We start from the raw sequence: 14,532 nt of genomic DNA on the forward strand, positions 1-14,532 counted from the left end.
AACCCACCAGGTAAGGCAGACTTAGGACATGAGAGAAAATCTCCTCCTGGCGTACTCAGCAACCTGAAAATTAAAAAAGTCCCTCCGGAGCTGCTGAGAACAATAATTCACAAGAGCCAATCACGAGACGCGTATTTTTCAGTCAGCGTCCTAATTCTGACCAATGATGAGCCCCGGGGGGCGGGGGGAAGCCTTGACGCACTGAGGCTCGTGATTGACGCAAGCCTTGTTTCTAAATTTAGGACGGAGGCAGAGTGAGATAGCATAGAGCCCATTCATTGTAACGGGGCGGGCCCGACTATTTTAGCGTTGTGATTGTGATCCAGCCAAGCCAAATATAGTCGTAGACAGGTATTTTTAGCCGTAAAGCGCGTCCCCGATTTCATTCGGCGACCTGGGCCATACAGTTTGACATGAGCCACGGCTCCAAAATCAGCACACTCAGTGTTAACCTGCTTTTCCGTAGGGGGATAGTTTTACAGTCAGCTGATATGACCGTCATACCCAGAGAGAAACAACTGTAGTCCCGAGCTGTCGACAGTAAAACAGGTTCTCTCTTCACCCGGGGACACGGTTGGAAAAGCGGGGGAATGAAAAGACCATTGATCAACAGGTTTGTGAATGTGAAGGCTTGCAGCTTAGCGCCGCTGCTGCGCGCTGCTTCTTCCTCACCAGCTCAGCACACACTTCAGGCGGTTTTTTTAGCTGAGAGGACCGGTCGGAGGAAAGCCACTGTAGTCAGGCTGCACGCCGCTGCTGAAGGGGAAGTTCTAGCGGTCAGGGCGAGAAGCTGGAGGCTGGAGGTGTTTCAATAATGGAAAAAGAAACAGCCGTGCGCACACTTTACGCACTCAATGTGTGCCAGTCCGCCCAGGGAAATCCCTCTCCTGTGTTCCACCTTCATACAGATGTTAGCTGACCTGCAAGAAAGCAAGAAATACATGTGCTTGTTATGCATGTGCGCACCAAAACATCCAGTGACCCACATTCTCCCAGTGTATGTCATTCACGTGTGCAGTGAAATGGTCAGCCTGTTCCCGTGAAGTTTGTTTGTAACGTGCCTGAAGAGTGAGTGTGGTGGTTAATGTTGGAGAACACATGTGGTCACTCCCACAGTGCCAGGATCAGCTGCAGGGCACGCAGGTCACATGCGGCCAGGCCTCAGACTGCCAGGGACTCCAGTCTGACAGGGCGGCCAGGATTTCCCCCCTTCATTCACATTTATACACAGTTACTATTCACACCTGCTCTAATACTTGAGTAGTTTGTAGTATTGTCTGATGACTGAACAGCTTGACTGGCAGGTGCATTAACTGCAGCGTGGATACTGCATCCTCACTCCAGGTATCATGCCTTCCTCACTGACTCAATGAGTTTTTATTTTTTAATTCTGACTTTTTAATCTTATAATTTACTTTTTATTTCAGACTTATGACTTTTTATCCCATAATTGACTTTTTAACTCACAATTCCGACTTTTTAACTCATAATTATGACTTTATCACATCACCATGACTTTTTTTTAAAGTAAACTCTTGGAGATGGGCTTCCATAAAAGTGGCAAGACAATTATACATTATTTCTAAGTTGACCTTATTCCATCTTCATGGCTTTTTGGGGCAAAATGTATCCTATAGGCATAGATCACAAGTTTTTCTGCATGTCTTGTACTGTACTCTCCCAATGCTTGGGTCATGTAGGGTGAACTGTTATAAATGGATAATTTGTTTTATAGAGGAGGCTTTGACAATTATTTAATTATTTCACAATGTTCCCTCTCAGTATCTATGAGCATGCTTTAGAGGTTAACATTGTGAATGGCTCATTTATCCTCTAATTGTCTTTATAACTCGTCAGCTTCCTTGTTTGTGTCCCTCTCCTTGTCTCTGCGTCCCACCTGCCCGGTCTCTCTCCGGCTCCTCCTGGCTCCTCAGAGGGTATCAGCTGCCTTGGCTGTGACCTCACCATGGTGACGTGTAATCCAGATTAACCTGCTCTCTTATTCCGCCAGACATGGAAGTGATTAGAGATTATGACCGTGTCCTTTTAATAGAATTGGACGTGTGGGTAATCAACTGCGTCCACCAGCGTCGCGTGTCAGGTGACGAGCCACTCACGCACACCCAGTTGTACACACATGCACAAAGCACTTGTTTTTGTCAACAAACGGGACACTGCATTGGGTTTGGTTGCATATATTTCTTTGGAGACTCAACCCAACGTTTAACCATATACTGGGGCTTCAACTAATATTTATTTTCATTACTGTTCGTTTCTTTTGTCAAACTAACAGTCCAAAACCCCAACACTTGCCATTAAGTATCATAAATGACAAACAAAAGCAGTAAATCCTTATGTTTAGGAAGCTGGAACCAGCAAATGTTTGACATTTTTACTTGGAAAATGACTTAAACGATGGTAACTACATGTCTAACCCTCAAACTTAACCTAAACCTAAACCTGATTTATCCTGACCCTGAATAAAATGCAGCCCAGTCGCCAGGATAAAATGTGAGCAGTTAACGTTTCCAAAAACCACAGATACGTTCAAATGTGTTGGTGTCATAGGTTATGTACCATATGGACATTTCTACAAAAAGAAATCACGAGAGCCGTCTTTGCCGACCAAAACAGGTATTTCAAGCCAAAGCATGATGTTTTCCTAAACCTAACCAAGTGGTTTTTGTGCCTAAACATAAGCAGACAAAAGTACAGCGTTGTGATAAGAGAGAAAGTCAAATTTTCAAGTTTTAACTCTGCCAACAGTTATTCTGGCGATTGGGACGAAAACATTTATATCTTTTCTACATGAAAACATATAAACAAACATAAAACAGTCCATTTCCTCTTTGCGAAACATACACTTTATGGCTTTTTCAGGAACCTGAGCTACAGTATCTCCACAACTGGCTCAGTGCTGAAGGAAGAGAGAACACATTTTAGAAATGTAAAAGACAATTTGGCAACAAACACTTCCTTCATAGGAGGGTGTGTGCTGAGTGTGTGCGTGTTTCTCCTGTCTGTCTGTCTGTCTATGAAGTTAGTGCCCTTGAGAGTTCATCTCTTTTTACTTCCATCTTTTAAGGACACCTACGTCCTGAATTAGAAATGCCATATTTAATCACATACTTGGGCAAAAGGCTGGTGGAACAGGAAAAAAAAAGGTGTGCAGTTTTGTTAACCAACATTACCAACCCAAAAGTTAAAAATTAAAAATCTATTCATCAAACACTTTGTTCTTTGTAACCTCTATTCTTGTCCTCGTTCTCGCTGCCATTCATCCAATATCCTGTTTAATCTGCCGCTTTTATTCTGCTACTATTTAGTTTTACAAAACAGGAAAGGGAAAAGTCAAAACTTGCTGAAAAAAAAGGTCAATCCCATCCCCAGACATTGGTCGTGCTTGCAAATGGCGGCCAATTTGTGACAGACAAAAAAAGGAACATCTTGAATGAATGGTGAGTGAATTTTGGTTCCACGTAGTTTTTCCGCCAGGCAAATTGAATTTTACAAATCGAATTAATTCCTTTTGTTCTTCCTTTTCTTCCCGCATCTAAAACAAATTATTCGGCAATAAAGAATAACACTGACAGTTTGAGTGTCTGCTGCCACTGTACTGAACTGTTAAACGCTGCAGGCTTGTCAGTGTTGTTAGATTTATGATAGAGGAAGTCAGTCCTTTGCATAGAAAGTGCTTCGTTGCTTGCTTGTGCACGGTTGCGGTATATGAACGCTGGTCCGGCATCTTTAGGCCTTCTGTGCGGAGCCGCTGACTATATGGTGGCCATATTGTGCCGAGACGCTCTGGCTTATCGCAGAGCAGAAGTGAAAAGTGATTGTGTCAGTTTGAATGAGCTCTCTATGTCTACGGCCAAGGCACCAGCACTCAGCGCTCTGGTGACACTGGAGAAAGAGGAGAGCGGAGAAAGAGAGAAACAGAGGAAGGCTTTTATCTTCGTGTCACCAAATCTGCTCCAACTGTACGTCAGAGTGCAGGCGAGGACGGGAGGGGGCGGGGGTGCGGGGGAGAGGACTGCTGGCGCAATGGCAGGGCGCTCAATGGTGGCATTCTTCCCTTTCCTGCGGACACACAGACAACACAACACACGCACACACAGCCGCACCAGGGGGATTCCCCTCGGGAGTACCCAAGTGAAGTAACACAACCCATCACTGCCTTATCACACCAGTGCCCAAAGACAGGAGAGAGGAGTGTTTCCATGAACCGTGGCACAGGAGGTGTACTGTATATCACTCAGGGATTGTGGGCCATTATATGATGCTATCATGATGTGTTTTTCACTTTTTTAAACGTGTGTGTGTGTGTGTGTGTGTGTGTGTGTGTCGAGAGAGAGTGGGGGGTAATGCGCAGCAGCTTGTGCGTAATGTTCTGTAGTTTCCCTCGCTTGTTTGATGGCAGATTTATCACCTCCGCTTTTACGACCCTGCAATGAAATTGGACTGCATGATTCAACGCTTTATGTGTACATTTCGGAGGGTGTGTGAGTCAATCCCAGCGCCATGTTTGTTTTTTGCCCTCTTGTGTGCATTTATCTGTGTTCCTCTGTGTGTGTGTTCAGCGGTGCCAGTTTTTACACGACCTTCTCCACCGTGAACCCGTGCACTTCTCTTCATTGGCGTTCTAGCTGAGCAAGTGAATGTTGTGCGATGCGTGCGCGGGATAATTTACATGGTCCTAAAGAAATGTGTGGATTTAAGCCGCTACACTTATCCTGTCAGATCCATCATCTAGCAGATGACGCAGGCTTGTTCTGACTGTATGGAGAGGTGTACGGGTGCAAGGCTCTTGTGTGGTGTCTCTCAAATCACCTCAGAAATCTATCCTGAAGCACAAGCTTCTTTAAGCTCCATATGAAAAGAACGGTGTATACATGCCTCTCACACACATATACACACACTGTTGTGAGCAGCAGGTGTGTGTCAGGCAGGATCCAGCAGGCAACAACACATGACAGTGTCTGCTACTTCATACTTTCTTAAGTGGCTGATTATCTCACTGATGCCAGGCCCCCTCCCAGTTATATCTCCAGCCTCTCAGACTGAATCACATACAGAATAATAAAAAAAAAAGTCAGATTAAAGTCTGGATTAAATATTTAAGTTAGAAGGTGCAGTAGACACTTACATAATCATTGTCAGGTTTTGTGATCGAAGCTGCAATTCACTGAAACTGGCTCGACCACTTTATAATAACTATTATTGTGAGTATTGAAAGTTTGTCTACACCCTTTGAGCCTGGGTATGCTGGCAGACAAGGCAGATATGTCTCATTATTAGCCAGTCTGCAGTTATGTGCAGGGGCGGATCAAATGCAAGAGTGCAGACGCAGAGACGGTAGTGGCTGACAGTAGTCATTGCGTTTTTAATGAGAGACTGCACCGACAACAGATCAGTAATTAAAAGTAGGATTTGTATTGTGGAGTTTGGACCGTTGATGGACGGGCTTATCAGTCATGTCAGTTACACACAGATTAAAACAGGTTCTGAACAACAAGGATCCCATGCGAGTGATGTCGCATTCACACCCTTAATCACACCCTGGTTTATTGACAGAGCAGGTATTTGTCATGAACATGAAGTCCCCCTCAACTCAGAAATGTGTTTTTCTTCTTGTTACTTCACCTACATGTTGCAGAATGTATATGTACAATTTGACACTATAACACTACAGTGTTCCTCAGTGCACACCTAAAATGTGTTTAATATGTGTAAGTACAGGCATGAGTTTGTGACGTGTCAGCCAGTTGTGGTCCAATATGCAGCTCGCAAGTGGGAGGCGAAATATTTTGCATATTCATAGATCCTGGAGTTTTCAGTGATGGAGAAGGAGTAGGTGTAATTTAAAATTAGACATTGTCAACAATGTACTGTTTAGTTGAACTTTTTTGGGAAGAGTTGGGAGTATTTTCATATTTCTTTAAACATTTGTGGATGGGATCTTCATGGTTTGTTGATGTTCATGGTTTCCAAATTCTATATTAAAAGAGTAACTCCACCAATTTTACCCACAGCATAGTTGTGATAAAGTAATATAAAGCCTTTGATGGTTTCAGAGGAAGCTGCATGTAATCTGATAAATTGATGTTCCTCAGTGGCTAACGTGGCTGTGTTGCTTAACTGCTGTGGGTCACATGTGTGTGTTTGTTCACACAGATGGCGTCACCGCTGCCACTGCCTGCCCTATCTTTCTACTTGGAGTTTGCCTTTGATAATCATCAATAAGGATGATGACATGATTTTCCTTTACCCCAGATGAGAGAGCGAGAGAGAGAGAGAGGTGGAGAGATAAAGAGAGAGACAGAGAAAGGAGGGACTTCACCTGTTTTGTATATTCTCTTCATGTCTGTGACATATTCTACAGATATGGACATTAAAACTGTAGTGAAACGCTGGTGTGATGTCGATATAACTGGCCACAGATTGTTTTCAGGTGTATTTTTGCAGAGAACTGCTCACATGTTGAGGAAAAATAGGCAAGACTCCAGATCTCTGGATGAAGCGCTGCTGCAGCCCTGCTCTAACCTGGGTAGGGTTACATGGGTACCAAAATAAAAAAAAAAAAGTTCTGCCACGCACATGCACCTCTCACACAGGATATGTGCACCAGCCATAAGCATTGTGGGTAATGTAGTCCACTGGCCTAGCATAGCACTCCTATAACACTGTTAGACAGTTTGAAAACAAATGATCCAAATCAATACAGCAGAACAGAGAGGCAGAGCTATTACCTTTGTTATTCCACACGTTCTTCTTTTTCTGGTGCCTACATTACCCACAATGCAACTTAGAGTGACATCACTGGAGGCAATTTATCAGATAATAGGCAGCTTCCTCTGGAGCCACAAAAGGACTCCCCAAGAACTGTAAACACACTTTAAAGTGATAAAAACTGGAGGAGTTAACTTTAACCTTTAACTTTGCATGCCACAAAAGGTCACACAAAAAGCCCTGAAGACAATGAACACAATGGAATTTTGACATTTAGAAATTTTGGTATTGAGCAACAGCATCAGATGAAACATTTCCAGGCACATGTCTGCCAGCTGTTCATAGTTTTGGACACTGAATCCCAAAACTGTCTAGTTTTTAATCGATTCTGTGTCTGTGGTCACTTAGGTCATCCTGCATTTAAAAAAAAAGAAAGAAATCTTTTCAATAAATAACCATGCACCTGCCAGTCAGAAGCCCAGCCTCTGACCTGTCATGTGAGGTAACTGGAAAAAAACAAACTGTGTCACTACTGCAGGTATTAAGTTTACAACTTAACTACCGGCGGCGAATTTAAGTGTGCGTGGGTGCAATTTGTAAGATAGTGTGTGAGTGGAAATATTTGAACAGTGGGTGTATGAGTCACCTTCGTGTGGGCAGTTGTTTAAAGGCCATTTTCTAGGAGATGTCAGAAACAGGAACGTCTATTAGTATATGTGTGTAATAAGGTGTGTGATGTGGTTTTGTCATTTTAGTTGAAGCATCGCAGGATTCCCCCTCCGATCGTGTTGAGATCGAGATATCAGACAACAAACGGCAGAATCTCCTCGTGGCTCAGGCAGTAGAAAACACCCACAGTGAGCGGTGAAGTAAGTGATATGAAAAAAAATGTATGATGCAATCTATAAATAAGGTTAATATGAAGCATGCTGGTTAGGGCCTAGAATGATGCAGTGGATGTTATTTTTATAGCTTGGGAATTTCAGCTGCAGGTGACAGTGACAGTGACAGTATTTTAAGTATCTGCCGATGAATTTACTTGTGTTTGTGCCCGTGTGAGAAACAGTTGCCCTTTAGTTATTCACATATGTGCCCTTCTTTGGGGAGACACTCATGCCATCTGGATGACTGCCCTGCACGCCTCAATTAGTTTCACCTCCGCTCATGCCACTCCCACACCTTCAGTCCAGGTATTTGCCTGATAGCTTGTAATTGTAGTTCGGGCTTACTTCATATAAAGGAGTGATGACATTTCAGTAGCAGAGTCAGTGTCTTCGTCGCCCTTCAGATATTCAACACTTGAGCAGAATGTGTGTGTGTGTTTGTGTGTGTGTGTGTATTCTGTGATTTTTACTCAGCGTATGGGGTCTAAATATGTGCACGGTGTTTGACGCTCAGAGTAATGACACTCTGGGTCACACACTGACCACATGGGCATGTGCACGGGCAGACACACACACATACACACACACACGCCCACTCACACTTGCAGATAAACAAGTGGTTGCATTTCTGCATGAGTCACAGCCGTGGGCAGAGGTGGAAAGTTTCCTTGTTTGGGCTATTCCCCCCTGCTGACACTTTTTGATACTTTTTTGAAGTATCTGATGAGTCTCTGATTACAGATCAACTCGAAGTGGTCAGTGGATCAAAAACCAAATATTTCCCCTCTCTTTTTAATTGCTCACTGACACACACATGATGTATTACAGACAGTCAATACTATCACACAACCCAATCACCAGAATAAATGATGACAATGTATGTTTCTGCAAAAACCACTGACATGTTGAAACTTTACATTTCTTTGGGTGCAATTTTCTCTTTAAATTATGACAACGCTGCTTATCATCTGGTTTGGTTTAGGTAAAAAATCTCTTGGTTAGGGTAAGTCACGCTGTCTTAAATATTGAGGTGGACAAAAAAAAGTAGTTTGGTGAGATCCTCTCTCGAGGAAACTGTGTGCTTGGCTGTCTTGTCACTGTAACAGCCTTCAGGTGCAGGGAATAACAACATTTTGCACTGCAAAAAAAAAATCACCAAAGAAAACAAAACATTCTGCAATCAATCATCTGAACCGTAGTTGTACAAAATCTGGTTTTACGCCATTGCAATTTACTTTGGCCTGACACGTAGCTGCTAACTTGTCTCTCAATGGTCTCTTGCTTAGCAGCCATCTTTTGTAGCTAGCACGTCCTCCTACAGAGTCCAAAGTATCAAGGCAGTGTGTGAAATAGTGATGAAATGTGATCTATAGGAGGAGTGCACATTGGCACGAAGGGTCATTTTTGTGTGGCACAAATTCGTGTCTAACTATTTCAAAAACTGATTGTAACATAAAACCACAAATCACAATCTTTCCCTAACTATGATTTGACACTTATTATAGAGATGTTGGGATGTATGAAATGCACAATGGTAATGTATCCGTGGTTTACAGAAACGTACAATTCCAACATTTTATTCTTGCAGCTGGGACGTATCACACACAGGCTGTATTGAATTTAAAAATAGTAGTGCAAGAGGTTTAAAAAGGAATAGTTCAAACTCCCTATCCTGCTGCATTTACTGCTTTTACTTTTAGTAATAATACTCTTGCTGACATGGTGTATCATGCCCTGTTGGATTATGTGTCCTCATTTATGAGATTAGTGCTGCTCTATTATAGGACTTTTTCAAAGCAGACATTCTGACTTTTCACGGTAGGAAAAGCTCAGGTGTTAGTAATAACAATGACAGGGGCTTTGGTCTATTCAAAAATCACAGTAAGCCGTAACTGTGCGACAGTTAGTCATTATGCACAGTGTCATGCAGGAACCTGAACTTGAAGCATGCAACTGTCATTTTATTATTTTCCGACTGTGACATGTCAGAATGTCTTCCTTAGAAGTGCCTAAAAGTGAGTTTGTTCTAAAGGAGATCTGATGAACAGTATATATAAGCTAACCCAGGTACAATATATTAAAAATGTGTTTTATATTGTACTGTCATTGCAAGTGAATGTTAAATACAAAGACTGATACAAACTATGCTAATAACCACAGAATATTATTACTAATAATACATCTACTACCAAAAATGACAACTTTGTTTTGCATTATTTTTACAATGTTATTTATTGTTAACATCAATGTTCCTCTTACTTAATGTTAACGTTATGTATGTAATTTTATGTTATTTTCAATTAGGTGCATAGTCTTAAGAGGTTTTAATTACAGCTGCAACAATTAGCCACCTTATGGATTAGTCAATTGAAAGAAAATTATTTGGCTGCTATTTGGGTGCTCGACTAATTGTTTCAAGCAAAAATGCTCAGTATTTGCTGGTGCCACCTTCTCAAAAGAGGATTCAGTGCTTCTTTAGATCATATGTGATCATAAATTTAATATTTTTGGTTTTGTTAATCGAACAAAGGGAGCAATTCAACAAGAGCACTTGGGTTTCTGGGAAGCTGCAGTGGCTGATTTTCACTTCTTTTTAAATTTTTACAGACTAAACGATTCGTCTTGAACTATTTGGAAGATTATCATAAGATGCAGCCGTAGTTTTATCTCTTGAGAAGATAAAACTTTGACCTATCTGCATGGGGGAAAAAAATGAGGGAAACTTGCCTTTCTCCCTTTACCTCCCCCGAAGTGCCCTTGAGCAAGACCCTGAACCCGCGACAGATCCCAACAGATCAGACTGTGGTTGTACTGAGCGGCCGCCAGCCAGGAGTGAAAGTGTGTAAGCGGGTGACGTTACAGGGCGTACCTGTCAGTTGTGTTGCTCTGGGTGAGCTTAAGGTAAAAAAAACCTCTTTGCAGTAGTCAGCCATGTTTAACAAAGCTAAATGATCTAGTCTGTTGTGTTGCATCATCGCAGTAAATGTTCGTGTCAGCTGAAGTCTGTTTAAAATCTCACGGCTGTTTGACTTTGCATTGCAAGTATTCAGCTTTGTGCCTGACTGTTGTACTCAGGTCCGAAACACCTCGATTGAGACATTTATTGATTTGTTTTTTCAATTATCCATCCAAGGGTTAACAAATACTGACAACCAGCCAAGCCTCCGTTCACTCGCTCTTTCATAGTGCATGAATGAAATGCCGTGCAGAGACTCAATTGTTCAGGAGACATAATACGTTTATGCTAAATGAACTTCAGGTACGCAGTTCAGCTTAGAGGGAACAGCAAATCTTGGCTCTCAGGCACGAACTTGTCTGATCATGTCTCCTCCCGTGTCTGTCTGTGAGTGAGCACACGTGTGTATTAGCATGTGAGCGCTTGCATCTACAAGTTTATCTTTTACCAGTTGACTCATTACATGTCATAATTAGTCAGAACCCCATCAACCTTTGATATTTTGTTCAGTGTAGGTGAATGGGATTAAAATCATTCTTCAATGCAGTGTCACCAGTTTAACTTTTAACACACAAACCTTTAGAAAGGTTCAAGGATGGCTGACTTACATAACTGGCCTTGTGCGATCTGCAGTTAGCTACGAGTGTTCGTTCTAAATATGCAGACATTTTTCTGGAAAATAAACATAAAAGTGATGCAATTAAATAATTCTCGACAGGTTTGTAGATTGCTTAAAAGTTTTAATCTTTAGGGAGTTTTCACACCTGCTTATTTTGGTTCACAGAGATCCTCCTCCGAAGAGTTCCTGTGAAACCTAAATAAATGCAGTGGGCGTAAAACAAGGAACTTCATAAGAAAATTAATCATTTTTATTAAGAGTTGACAAGCATTGATATTCCCCCTTATTCACCACAAAATGTCCCTTAAACTATCATTGTTAAAAACAGCTCAATATCACATGGTATTGGGTGAACTTGCAAATTCTGGGATGGTATGACGCTAAAACTGTCTGCCTTACATTTATGCAGAAGTGTCTAACTAGACACTCACATGACATTATCTAGTATATTTCATCATCTGACAATGTGAAGCATATTTCCGTCAGACAAAACCAGAAACTAAACACCAGTTTCACTTCTTACTTGGGTCTCATTTTGAGAGCTGTTGGTATTTCAGTTTGGAACATTTACTTACTAACCGTGTTAATAATACTGATTTAATGTGCAAATCGAGGGCGAAAGTGACATTTTACCAATTTCACAAGAGAGCCAAACCAAAAAAATGAGCATCCTTTGTCCTGACTTTGTTTATTAAATTCAATCTTAAATATTAAAACTTCATAAATATGACTTGTTGAAAAAAAATACTTTTTGTTTTATTCATTTTACTTGTTGGTATTTGATTAATAACTCTGGATCAGTTCAGAATTCACATGTGCCCTTTTGGCAATAGAAAGAGCTCATCAAGAGCTCTCATTTGATAGATATCGCTCATTTTTACCTGCTCCTCTGGTTGAAATGTAAAATACAGCAGTAGGTATATAAAGATTTTTAATGGCTTGAAATATGAAGGTTATAAGGGGAAGGAAATTGTGTTTTCTCATCTTGCTCTATGAGCTCGACAAGCTGACTTAAGAGTTTTGTTCATCTGCACAATTAAAACATAATAAAACAAGTATGATAATGAAACTTAACAGATGTGTCCAGGGGAGAAAGGAAGCAAAAGGCTTACACTACAAATCCTCTCTAATATGGAAAAATAACATAAAGTGTTATCAAACATCGGGACAGGAATAAAAAAGGACAAATCAAAGACAGGCAAAAAAGGGAACGTACAGTAAAAAGAAAAGAAACTTAAAAAAATCAAATAAAAGGTAAAACGTAGTTGTTTCCTATGAAGTTATGAAATCTTCATTAAATGTTCATTAAATGCACAGGAATGACCTTGAATAACCTCACGCAGTTGCCATCATTACTTCCGGCCTTGTCATTGACGTCAACAAGAAACTTGTGTGAAAGTGTGAAAATATTTCATTTCTTGTTCTGTCTTCTTCGATCTCCTTCGATCTCGTTACTAAAGGTCAAAGTGCGCTTTAACGTGTTACGGCGTCTCATTTGTGATTAAAATCTTGCACAAGAGAATTTTGTCTTAGCCCTCGGCTTTGACCTTTTCCTTAAGCAAAGTTCACCTTTTATGATTCACTGTATCTCACCTCTGACTTTTAAATTCCATCTCCTTCTCACGATTGAAACCCCGGCAACAATTACCTGGGTACGGGAATCTAACGTATGCAACATGGCGTACCATGGCTGCTGCGTGGGCATTAACCAGCAGTAAACCCAAACCACCCATGTGTGCTATTGTGATCTTCCCAGAAGTCCTCAGTGCGCAGTGAGAGACACTCCCAGAAATTTCCATAAAAAAGCCTGGTGCATTAGGACTACCCTCCTGATGTACGACCAGCTGCATACCTGAAAAGCAAGTATTTACGCATGCCGCTCCCCGTAACTGGAAGCGCTGACTTGTTGTGTGGGAGTGCAGTGCCCAAAAATGCTGACATAATTTGCTGCTGATGCAAGATGTTCAGAGGGAGTTCCAGCGTCATGTGTAATTTTCAGGAATATTGGAAATCAAAGATCTGTTTAATTGTCAGTACGCCTACATCCAAACGCCCACCTGCTTGTGAAATTACAACACAGTGAAATTATGTTTAAAAAAACATCTTTTTGCATCATTTGAAGACGTGCGCTCCCAGTGTTCTCTCCCACACACACACACACACACACACACACACACACACACACTCAGCTGACCACATAATAGAGCTCCAACCACACTGGAGGTTTCTGAGGCTCGAGGTTCTGCCAAGTTGAGACCACCGAGGTCCTGCTTTCTCTCTTCAAAGCTCTGATGCATACATAATGATCTGCTGCAGTTTGATCTCTATGTAGGTCACTTGGAAGTGTGACAGCTATTGTGAAATCAAGCAACCAGTGGACATAATCTGAACCCTGCTCGTAAACATTTGTTATCTAAACACTACGTAATGGTTATCATACGTTCGATCGAGGCAAATGGCAGAAGAGCTCGATCATGCGATGAGCTGCTTATCATCACGAGATGATGATAAGCAGCTGCTCTTTAGAGAAAGGCAATGTCGTTTTCTTTAAAGCATTACAACTTTTTGGAACACATATTTTCACCTTTACATGTAATGTTAATTCTGTTAACAGTGGGGAAAAATGGCTGTGAACAAAAGCCGGCAGGTTGTAAACTGAAAAATGGTCAAAATCAAAGCAGCGAAGGCTGAGGTATCCTGACTCTTAGCTGGGTCAGGCCCCTAAAACGAAGAAACCTACAATTCCCATAATGCAACTCAATAGAGTGATGACCTGATGCCATCATCTGTGTTATTTTTCAGAACCTTTGAAAGTCTCTTTTAGAGCCACAGAAGAAATAACACAGCAGAGTAGCTCCTGAGTGAGCAGAACTTTATATATACGTTACACTATATTGTGCAGGAGGACACCTAGATCTCCATGAATGGATCTTACGCCGTACCAATCACGCTAAGAAAGAGGATTAGTGTCTTGTTACCTTGGAGAATGCTGGTTCCAGTTAAGTGACAGGAGACAGCGGAAGTAACATCCATAATTTGCACGAGGTATCATGAGCGCTAGGAATAAGGTGGATCGAAATAGGTAAAAATTAGCTTCTCTCTATCGTTAGCGATGTTGTTTCTACATATCTGTAAAGAAATGTATTTATTTGTATTGACTACTAGGGGCCTACGTAACACAAAACACAACTGTGTGGAAACAAGGTGTTAAAATAAACTCCAGCATTTAGTTCAGTTTGGCCAGCCATCCATCTTTCAAAAATTTTAAAGGTGTGTTTCCTAAACTTTTGGCAGAAACGGTTCTCCGTTCAAACTGTCCTTGTGAAGGCTATTATTACAGTAGT

The 14,532-nt window shown here is 41.4% G+C and overlaps 1 protein-coding gene across 1 annotated transcript in view; it reads left to right on the forward strand.

The window, feature by feature from the left end:
- The first annotated feature begins 461 nt into the window (after nt 1-461).
- alg2 (ALG2 alpha-1,3/1,6-mannosyltransferase) overlaps nt 462-14,532 on the forward strand; it is a 76,254-nt gene continuing 62,183 nt past the window's right edge. Inside the window, exons 1-2 of the mRNA XM_084358255.1 lie at nt 462-613; nt 7,485-7,598. The gene's annotated coding sequence lies outside the window, so the exon portion shown is untranslated. The remainder of the gene's footprint in view (nt 614-7,484; nt 7,599-14,532) is intronic.

This window comes from Pagrus pagrus (genome assembly GCF_965226575.1).
Source record: "Pagrus pagrus genome assembly, chromosome: 7".
NCBI classification, from domain to species: domain Eukaryota; kingdom Metazoa; phylum Chordata; class Actinopteri; order Spariformes; family Sparidae; genus Pagrus; species Pagrus pagrus.